Source organism: Tenrec ecaudatus, chromosome 5 (genome assembly GCF_050624435.1).
Source record: "Tenrec ecaudatus isolate mTenEca1 chromosome 5, mTenEca1.hap1, whole genome shotgun sequence".
In the NCBI taxonomy this organism is placed as follows: domain Eukaryota; kingdom Metazoa; phylum Chordata; class Mammalia; order Afrosoricida; family Tenrecidae; genus Tenrec; species Tenrec ecaudatus.
Genome location: NC_134534.1, coordinates 87,088,963 through 87,098,011, shown reverse-complemented (window position 1 = coordinate 87,098,011; position 9,049 = coordinate 87,088,963). Strand labels below are relative to the sequence as shown.

Here is a 9,049-nt window from a genome sequence, read left to right as displayed (position 1 = left end):
TAGAAATTGACAGTGGATGGTCATAAACATAACTAGACAGTGACTTCAGTTATGACTGCAGTTTCAGAGGTGGTTTCCATGGATTGAGCAAATTAATACATCTCCGGATACCTGGTATGAAGCTATTGATTGATCTACCCAATGCCCCCTTTTCAATTTTAGTGTTAAAGAATCATCAGAACCATTTTGCCTTCAGCTGGAAAGGCTAGCAATATACCTGCACTATCGTACCTCAATGGGGTATAATGACTGTCCACCACAGAATCATAATTTATGATGGAGAAAATGTGATCACCTTTCCTTTCATAAGACGTCACCTTATTATATGGCACTGATACCACTCTGCTGCTGGACCAAATAGAAAAGTCTTAATGACTCTAAACTTATTAGAAAGATAGGTGTATGTTCTAGAAAATTAACTCAACAAACATTCAGCCACCTGCCAACTCAGTGAAAATTGGGGGCTTTTAGCGATATGGGGCATGTGGGGTGCCGCATCACAATAGTATTTTTTAAGAGAAGAATACATTTTTTACCTGGCATCCTCTACAACTAAAACAGAGGCACAAAGTATGGTGAGCCTCTTTGGCTCTGGGAGGCAATATACCTGTCATTCATGCATGATACTCCACCATATTTATCAAGTGGCCTAAAAAGCTACTATCTTTGAGTGTGATGAACAACAACAGAAATCTATGCAACATGTTCAGACTGTCATGCAAAATTTTCGCAACCAGACCAATGGGTAGCATTGTGATAAATTAAGAATAGATTGAAATTGCCAAAGATTTCTTCTTGCTTGAGTTCACAACCAATATGCACAGAAGCAGCAGTCAGGGGATCAAAGGACACATTGCTTTAGGCAAATCTGCTGCACAAAATCTCTATAAAGTGTTGAAAAGCAAAGAGGTTACTTTAAGGACTGAGGTATCCCTGACTAAGCCTTGATATTTTCAATTACTTTATATGCATGTGAAAGTTGTATATTGAATTAGGAAGACCACAGAAAGCTCAATGCATTTGAACAAAGGTGTTGACAAACAATTCTGAAATTACTATGACCTGCCAAAAGAACAAAGAGATCTGTTTTGGTCAAGCCAGAATGCTCCTGACAGGCAAGGAGGACAGGACTTCCGCTCATGCGCTATGGGAATGTCATCAGGGGAGACCAGTCCTTGGTGAAGGACCTCACACTTGGTAAAGTAAAAAGAGGAAGGGTCTCAATGAGATATATTCACACAGTGACTACAACAATGAGCCCAAAGCTGACAATTGTTCGAATGTCACAAAACTGGATGGTGCAAAAAAATTAAAAAAAATTAAAAAAATTAAAAAAAAAAACTGGATGGTGCTTAGTTCTGTTGCACTTAAGGTCTCGATGAGTTGGAACTGACTCGATGGCACCTAACAACAACAGCGCCATCTAAATGATGAGTCATGCTTGAAATGGCAGTGGAATATAGAGATACTATTTGGAGTCTTTGACTGCTCCTTTCTGGTGAATCACATTGAAGATCTTTAGATTGTGGAGCAAAACTCTGCTATCTTTTGCAGATAGCTACTCTACTTTTGAGAAACAATTTTGAGCTTTTCATTGTGGTTTAAGAGAATTTGAATGATTAATCGTGAACCATCAAGTTACCATGAACCTGAACTGCTTGTTATGACCAAGCTATTGCCTGACTCAAAGTGTCATAAAGCTGACATTTACAGCAATGCTCCATCATTAAATAGAAGTTACATATATGCGACCAGGTCCAACCAAGACCAAAAGGAAAAAATAAATTGCATGAAGAACTGGCCCAAATGCCTATAATCTTTGCTTCTTCACATTATCTCCTTACTCCTAGTCTGCATGAATGGGAAGCTCCTGATAATTGATGGATGGATGGTAAGGCACTCTGTGGCTGGTTTATATACAAGATTTTGCACAAGATACAGGAACTACTGGAAACTGGACAGCAATAGCACCGAAGGTTCATTATTTGACTCCCCTGAATGACAGCTCTATGGGAAAATCCTTCCAAAAATAAAAACTGTCCAAATATGCAGTTATATACTGATTGAGAGATTATGGCCTATCGTCTGACTATATGCTCAGGGTCATGGGAAGCACACGATTGGGAAATTGGTGACACAGATATATAGTAAAGATTATGTCAATAGACTTCTCCAGATTGACAAAAAGTGAAATATTTGTGACTCATGTAAACGCTCATAAAAGGGTGACCTTAGTGAAGGTAAAGTTTAACTATCAGGTGGATAGATGGCACATTCTATGAAACCGAGTCATTCTTTTCTTCAACTACTCTTGCTCAATGGACGAATAATCCAAGGACCCATGGTGACAAGAATAGTCACCATGGGTGACTCAACAGCACAGATTTCCACTCACCAAGACTCACCTGGCTACGACGACTGCTGAATGTCCATATACCAGCAGCAGAGACCAGCACTGAATTCCTGAAATGACACCATTCCTGAAGGGAATCGGCCATCCTGAAAGCTGAGAGCAGGTTAATTAAATAAACTGCTTCTATCATAGATAGGGCAGAATTTTAGTCTTACTGGGATATACACTTTCCCTTGATACGGATTTGGAATCTCTGCCTGAAAGACTTCTGTGACCCACAGGATGCCTTATCTATTGACATGGCATTCCACACAGCACAGCATCACATTAGATCCAGGGATTTCCTTCAGGACAAATGCAATGTGATGATGAACTCACACTCCTGGAAGTCACTGGTTCTACAATGTTCTCCATCGCCCTAAAGCAGCTCACTTGATGTAACAATGGAATGGAATGCATTCTCGGTGGCAATGCATTGCAGAGTTGTTACAATAGTCTCTAGTAGGCTGTATATGCCTTAAACCAGCACCCAACATATGGTACTATTTCTCCTATAACCAGGGTTCATGGTTCCAGGAATAAAGGGGTAAAGAGAAGGTGGTGTAGCAAGGATCTCAAGTGACCCTCTCATCAATTTTTTTTTTCTTCCTGGCCTTGTAACCCTTTGGTCTCTGAGTCTAGAGTTCTTAGCTCCAAGTGAAGGAATGGTCTCAACTAGAGACGTAGCACTCTTCTCGGTAAGCACTCCTCACACCTGCCCACTCTGGGCTATCCATGCTTCCGGATCAAAAGGCAAAGGCAATGATCCAGTTACTATATTGACTTGTGTTTCTGATACTGACTACTAAGGGAATATTGGATTGATGTTGCGTAATGGACATAGAAAAAAGTATGTCTGACATATAGGATATCTCTCAGTGCACCTCTGGGTTCTATCACGCTCCTTAATTAAAGTCAGTAGGAAACTAAAATAGCCCAGTTTCAAAAAGGCCATTGACAGAGCCTACCACAATGATCGCAGGTTATGGATCGATGGGAAGCATAAAGGCAAAGGGGACATTGAGGGAATGATAGAAGAAAGTCATTCTAAGTGCCAGTTATGAACACTTGACTTGCAGAAACAAGGACTGTTATTGTTCTTAGTGGATTTTTTTCTTGTTTTATCTTGTGTGTATGTGTGTGTGTGTGTGTTTATTTGCATCCCTCATACAATATAAGATGCAAACATGGATAGTGTGCTTTTGGTTGATTCATGTTAATTGCATGAAGTTAAACGTAGGTTTGACATTGTAAGTATCTTTATTCACAGATTCTGTGTGTTTTAAGGAGACGTACAGATGCCAATTTGACAAAAGGTAGGCTATGATGGCTGAAGTTGTGTGTTAACTTGGTTGGGCCATTATTCTCAGTGTTTTGGCAGCTATGTAATGATTTATCCGTGGCCATAATGTGATATGATGTTATTAACCATATGTCTTCAGAGTTATGGTCTGAATCTAATATCAATTTATATGGATGTCATCGTAAAACTTGCTCACTTGTTCTGTATCCTGCATCCAGCTAGACCTCGTCATCCTCTACAGCATGTACATCCACCTTTTTTCATCTTCCCTGCTAATCTTGCATTCAAAAGTATCTGCAGCTACTGTAGAAGTAGATAGCATGACACCTGTGCGTCACTAGATTTGCTTGTCTAGAAAAAAGGGGCGAAATGACTCAGATAATAAGGGTAGGGATTTTCACACAACTCAAAGATTGTAATCAGTGTCACTAGATGGTACATTCAGAAGTTGTTAATTAGTATATATGTTTCACTATATTCTCAACTACGATGAAGTAAATTATATACATTATTGTGTTAGACAAGGTTCTCTAGAGAAACAAAATCATAATGCTAATAATTATATATATATTTATACAGATAGAGAGATGTATAACATAAGAAACAAACAGTTAATTAAATTATAAAGCAATATAAGTGGCTCAGTGCTACTCACTCCCATGAGACAGTTGTGAGACACTGGCAGTTCTTCAAGTCTTGAGGGCAGCCAAGTAGTCCTCTGTGGGGTAATTCATGCTTATCTGGGCACAGGCAGCAAACAGCAAGGCAGGTCACCAACAGTCAGCCAGATGACAGGGTCTGACAGTCCCCAGCTCAAGAGATGTAAATTCCAATGGTGTGGCAAAGCAAGTCTTGAAGGAACCTCAAATTACAGCGACACAGTCCATGGGTTAGGTGTTCCACAGGTAGTGTAGTTTGCAAATTGAGGCACAGAGCACTCAAGGCATCCCCACAATGGTCTGATGATCAAAGAGCAAGAGACAAGAGAGGTGAGCCTCGCCGAGCCATTTATCTCTCCACCCTGCAATCAATCCCACATGTGTTAATTGGCCATGTTGGCACAATAAATGCTAACTATCTCTCTATATATGTATTTGAATGAAAGGGAGCCCTGTTTGTTGAGGTTATGGTTGGGTTGTTGGGCATCTAATCAAAAGGTAGGCAGTTCAAACCTAGCAGCTACTCTGTAAGCTAAAGGTGAAGTAGTTTGTTTTTGTAAATATTTTGCAGTCTTGGAATCTCTATGAAGCAGATCTACTCTGTCCAACATGATTACTATGAATTAGAATCAACTCCACAATGGTCATTTGTTTTAGATAAACACACACACACACACACACACACACACACACACACACCCTGGTGGCATAGTTGTTATATATTCAGTCACTAACATCAAGGTCAGCAGTTCAAAGCCACCAGCCACTCAGCAGAAGAAAGACAAGGTTTTCAACTCCTGTAATCAGTTATAGGACCAGGAACCCCTGAGGGCAGGTCCACCTTGTCCGATAGGTCACTAGGGTCAGAATTGGTGGCAGTGAATTTGTTTATATATATTCTTACTATGTATTATTTGTATAATACATATAATCATCTTATTATGTATTATATATAATACATAGTAAGACAATATAGAATCATGCAAGGATATAAATGAAGCTAGGAATGAATGGGGATCTAAGATATTGGAGATATTAAGAGTTGGTGAGATTTGATAGCAGCAGAAAGAGGAGAAAAGTGTCGTCATAAAGACAGTGGACCAGTAGAAAATGATGCTTGTCAGAAGCAAAGGGACTAGATAGTGTAGGAAAGGAGAATTTGATCAGAGATATAGTGCTAATTGCAATAAAGTTAAAGAGAATTAGAAAGGGAAAATTACAGATTTTGCAATGAGGAAGTGATTTGCTATACTAAATAGATTAAATAAATAGTATGAATAAAAAGCATATTACAATATAGAATTATTATAACCCAAAAACACCCCATTGAGTTAATCCCAGGTTATAGTGACTCTATACAAAGTATCTAGGGCTGTAAATCTTTATGGGGGCAGATAGCCCCTTCTTTCTCCCGTGGAGTAGCCAATTGATTTGAGCTTTTAACCTTGTGGTTAATGGTCCAATGTTTACTCAACAGTAGCACTAGGGCTCCTTTAGAATTACCATATACTCCAACCATTCCATTCACAAGAATAGACCCTAGAATTTGAAAACAATAGTACAAGTAATTGTGCGCTATTGCACACTGCAGTACTATTCACAATAGGCAAAATGTAAAAACAAATGTCTAGCAACAGAAGAATGGATAAACACAATATGATGAATGAACATTACTCAGTTATAAAGATAAATGACATCTATATATCAGCATACATACTACAACATGAATGAACTTTGAGAACACCATGTTAAGTGAAATAAGTCCATTACAAAAGAACAAATACAGCTCTCTGCCACCCTGCACTGACCATGGCCACCTTCGTGGAGCTCCTCACCAAAGCCAAGATGCCCATCGTGGGCCTGGGCACCTGGAAGTCTGCCCCAGGCCAAGTCAAGGAGACCGTGAAGGCAGCCATTGATGCGGGGTACCGCCACTTTGACTGCGCCCCTGTGTACGGGAATGAGAGCGAGGTGGGTGAGCCCATCCAGGAGAAGCTCAAGGAGAAGGTGGTGAAGCGTGAGGACCTCTTCATTGTCAGAAAGCTGTGGTCCACCTTCTTCGAGAGGTCCCTGGTGAAGGAGGCCTGCCGGAAGACCCTCCAAGATCTGAAACTGGACTACCTGGACATATACCTCATACACTGGCCTCAGGGCCTGAAGCCTGGGAAGGAGCTGCTCCCTAAAGACGATGCAGGCAACCTGCTCTGCAGCAAAGCAACGTTCGTGGATGCCTGGGAGGCCATGGAGGAGCTGGTGGACGAGGGGCTGGTGAAAGCCATTGGCGTCTCCAACTTCAACCACTTCCAGATTGAGAGGCTCTTGAACAAACCAGGACTGAAACACAAGCCGGTGACGAACCAGGTGGAGTGTCACCCATACCTCACGCAGGAGAAGCTGATTCAGTACTGCCAGTCCAAGGACATCACAGTCACTGCCTACAGCCGCCTGGGCTCTTCAGACAGACCTTGGGCCCACCCAGAGGACCCTTCACTGCTGGAACACCCCAAGAGTAAGGAGATTTCCGCAAAGCATAACAAGACCCCTGCCCAGGTTCTGATCTGCTTCCATATTCAGAGGAATGTGGTCGCGATCCCCAAGTCTGCAAACCCGAAACGCATTGTTGAGAACTTCCAGGTCTTCGACTTCCAGTTGAGTGACGAGGAAATGGCGATCATACTTGGTTTCAACCGTAACTGGAGAGTCTGCCTCCTGAAAGAAACTGTCCTTTTGGATGAATACCCTTTCCACACAGAATATTGATGGAGGAAGAGGCCCTTCAAGTTCCTGCTGAGATTCTCCAGGGTGTTCTCATGAGCTGCGTTCCTGATTAAACCTCTCTGCCCTTGAAAAAAGAAAAGAGAACAAATAAATATTATACAAAAAATATCCTAGTTCTTAGGGAACTTAAATGGACTGATGTCCATTTTGAGTCAGACAATGATATGGTTTACTATGTCAGAAATGCCATATGCAAGACAGATAGTATCAAATATATGAATATTCTGTTTCTCAACAGCATGAATGATTACACACATGGACTTTCCCAGGTGGAATACACATGCATAACAGTGACTGTATCTGAGGGAAAAGCAAAGGAGTCCTGGTAGTGCTACACATTGGGCTGGTAATAAAAAAGTCAGAGGTCCAAACCCACAAGCTGCTCAACAGGGGAAGATGAAGATTTATAGTCCAGGATACTTTGCCCTTCAGGATCACCATGAGTTTGAATCCATTTGATAGTAGTGAGTTTTGATGAGTAGTAAGAGATTATTTAGAAGTCCAATATCATTAGAAAAAAAAAAAAAGGACAGAGGCCAGCTGTGGAATGGATCAGCAATTTCTTCTATGCAAGTGTAAACTAAAGTTAAAGGAAATTCAAACAGTTCCATGAGAGCCAAAATACAACCTTCAGTACATTCCACCTGAATTTGGGGGCAGGGGAGCCTCAAGAGATTTGTGGAAGTGAACTCTAATGCAGAAAACCTGACAAGTTGTTGGATGACATCAAGAATGTCATACATGAATAAAGAAAAAGATCATCAGAAAGACAGGAAGAAAGGAAATACCAAACTGGAAGTCAGAGATTCTAAAACTTACTCTTGAACAGAGAACAGATCAAGCAAATGTAAGAAATCATGACGTAAATGGATGAACAGCAAATTTCAAAAGGTAGCTAGAGAACACTTACTACTCAGCATATTTTAAACTGAAAGGATTGAAAAAAAATCAAGCTTTAATTTGAAATACTGAAAAAACAGATCAGCTAGAAAAAAAATCAAAGTACAGAAGAACCAACAGCATAATTAATCAATGGACTCTAGGCATACATTGAACACTTCATCCAACATAAACACAATGCACATTTTTTCTAGTTCACATTGAGCATTCTCTAGAACAGATCACGTGTTAGAACATATAACAGTCATCAATACATTTTAAAGCAGTGAAGTATTACCAACCCTTTTTTTCAGATCAAGATGCTATAAAATTAGGAATCAACCAAAAAATCAATTACATGAAAATTGAATAAGATTTTCTTAAAAATCACTGAGTAATTGAAGGAATAAAGAACACAATTAAATTACTTGAAATAAATAATAATGAAAATATAACATATGAGAATCTTTAGAACACAACAAAAGTCATACCCAGAGGACAATTTATAGCAATAAGTGCATATATCAAAATGGAAGAAAGAATTTAAACAAACAATTTTACATAGCAACTTCGACATGACCCTCAGATGCTACCTAAAAATCACAATACAGAATAGAATATCTGGTACATAATTGAATCAGAAAAAATACACAAGGGAAAAGATTGATTCTTAAAAAGGATTAACAAAATTGATAAACAAAATGGAAGGAAAATTCCTCAATAAAATACAAGCTATGTATTAAAAACCAACAGCCAATGTGATAGTTAATGGAGAAAAGGAGACCAATTCTTCTGAAAAAAGGGGACTAGACAAGGATGTCCCTTGTTCCCACTCCTATTTAACATTGTACTGGAGGTCCTAGATAAAAATATAAGGCAAAGAAAGGACATCAAAGGTATTTGTCTGGGGAAAGAAGAAGTGAAACTATCGTTATTCGCTGATGATATGATTTTATATATGGAAAATTCTAAAAGTTCTATGAGAGGAGTACTGGAAGCAATAGAGGAATATGTCAGAGTAGCAAGTTACAAGATCAA

The 9,049-nt window shown here is 39.6% G+C and overlaps 1 pseudogene; it reads left to right on the top strand.

Moving 5' to 3' along the window:
- Positions 1-6,143: 6,143 nt before the first annotated feature.
- Positions 6,144-7,114, top strand: LOC142448836 (aldose reductase-related protein 2 pseudogene; annotated as a pseudogene).
- Positions 7,115-9,049: the final 1,935 nt, after the last annotated feature.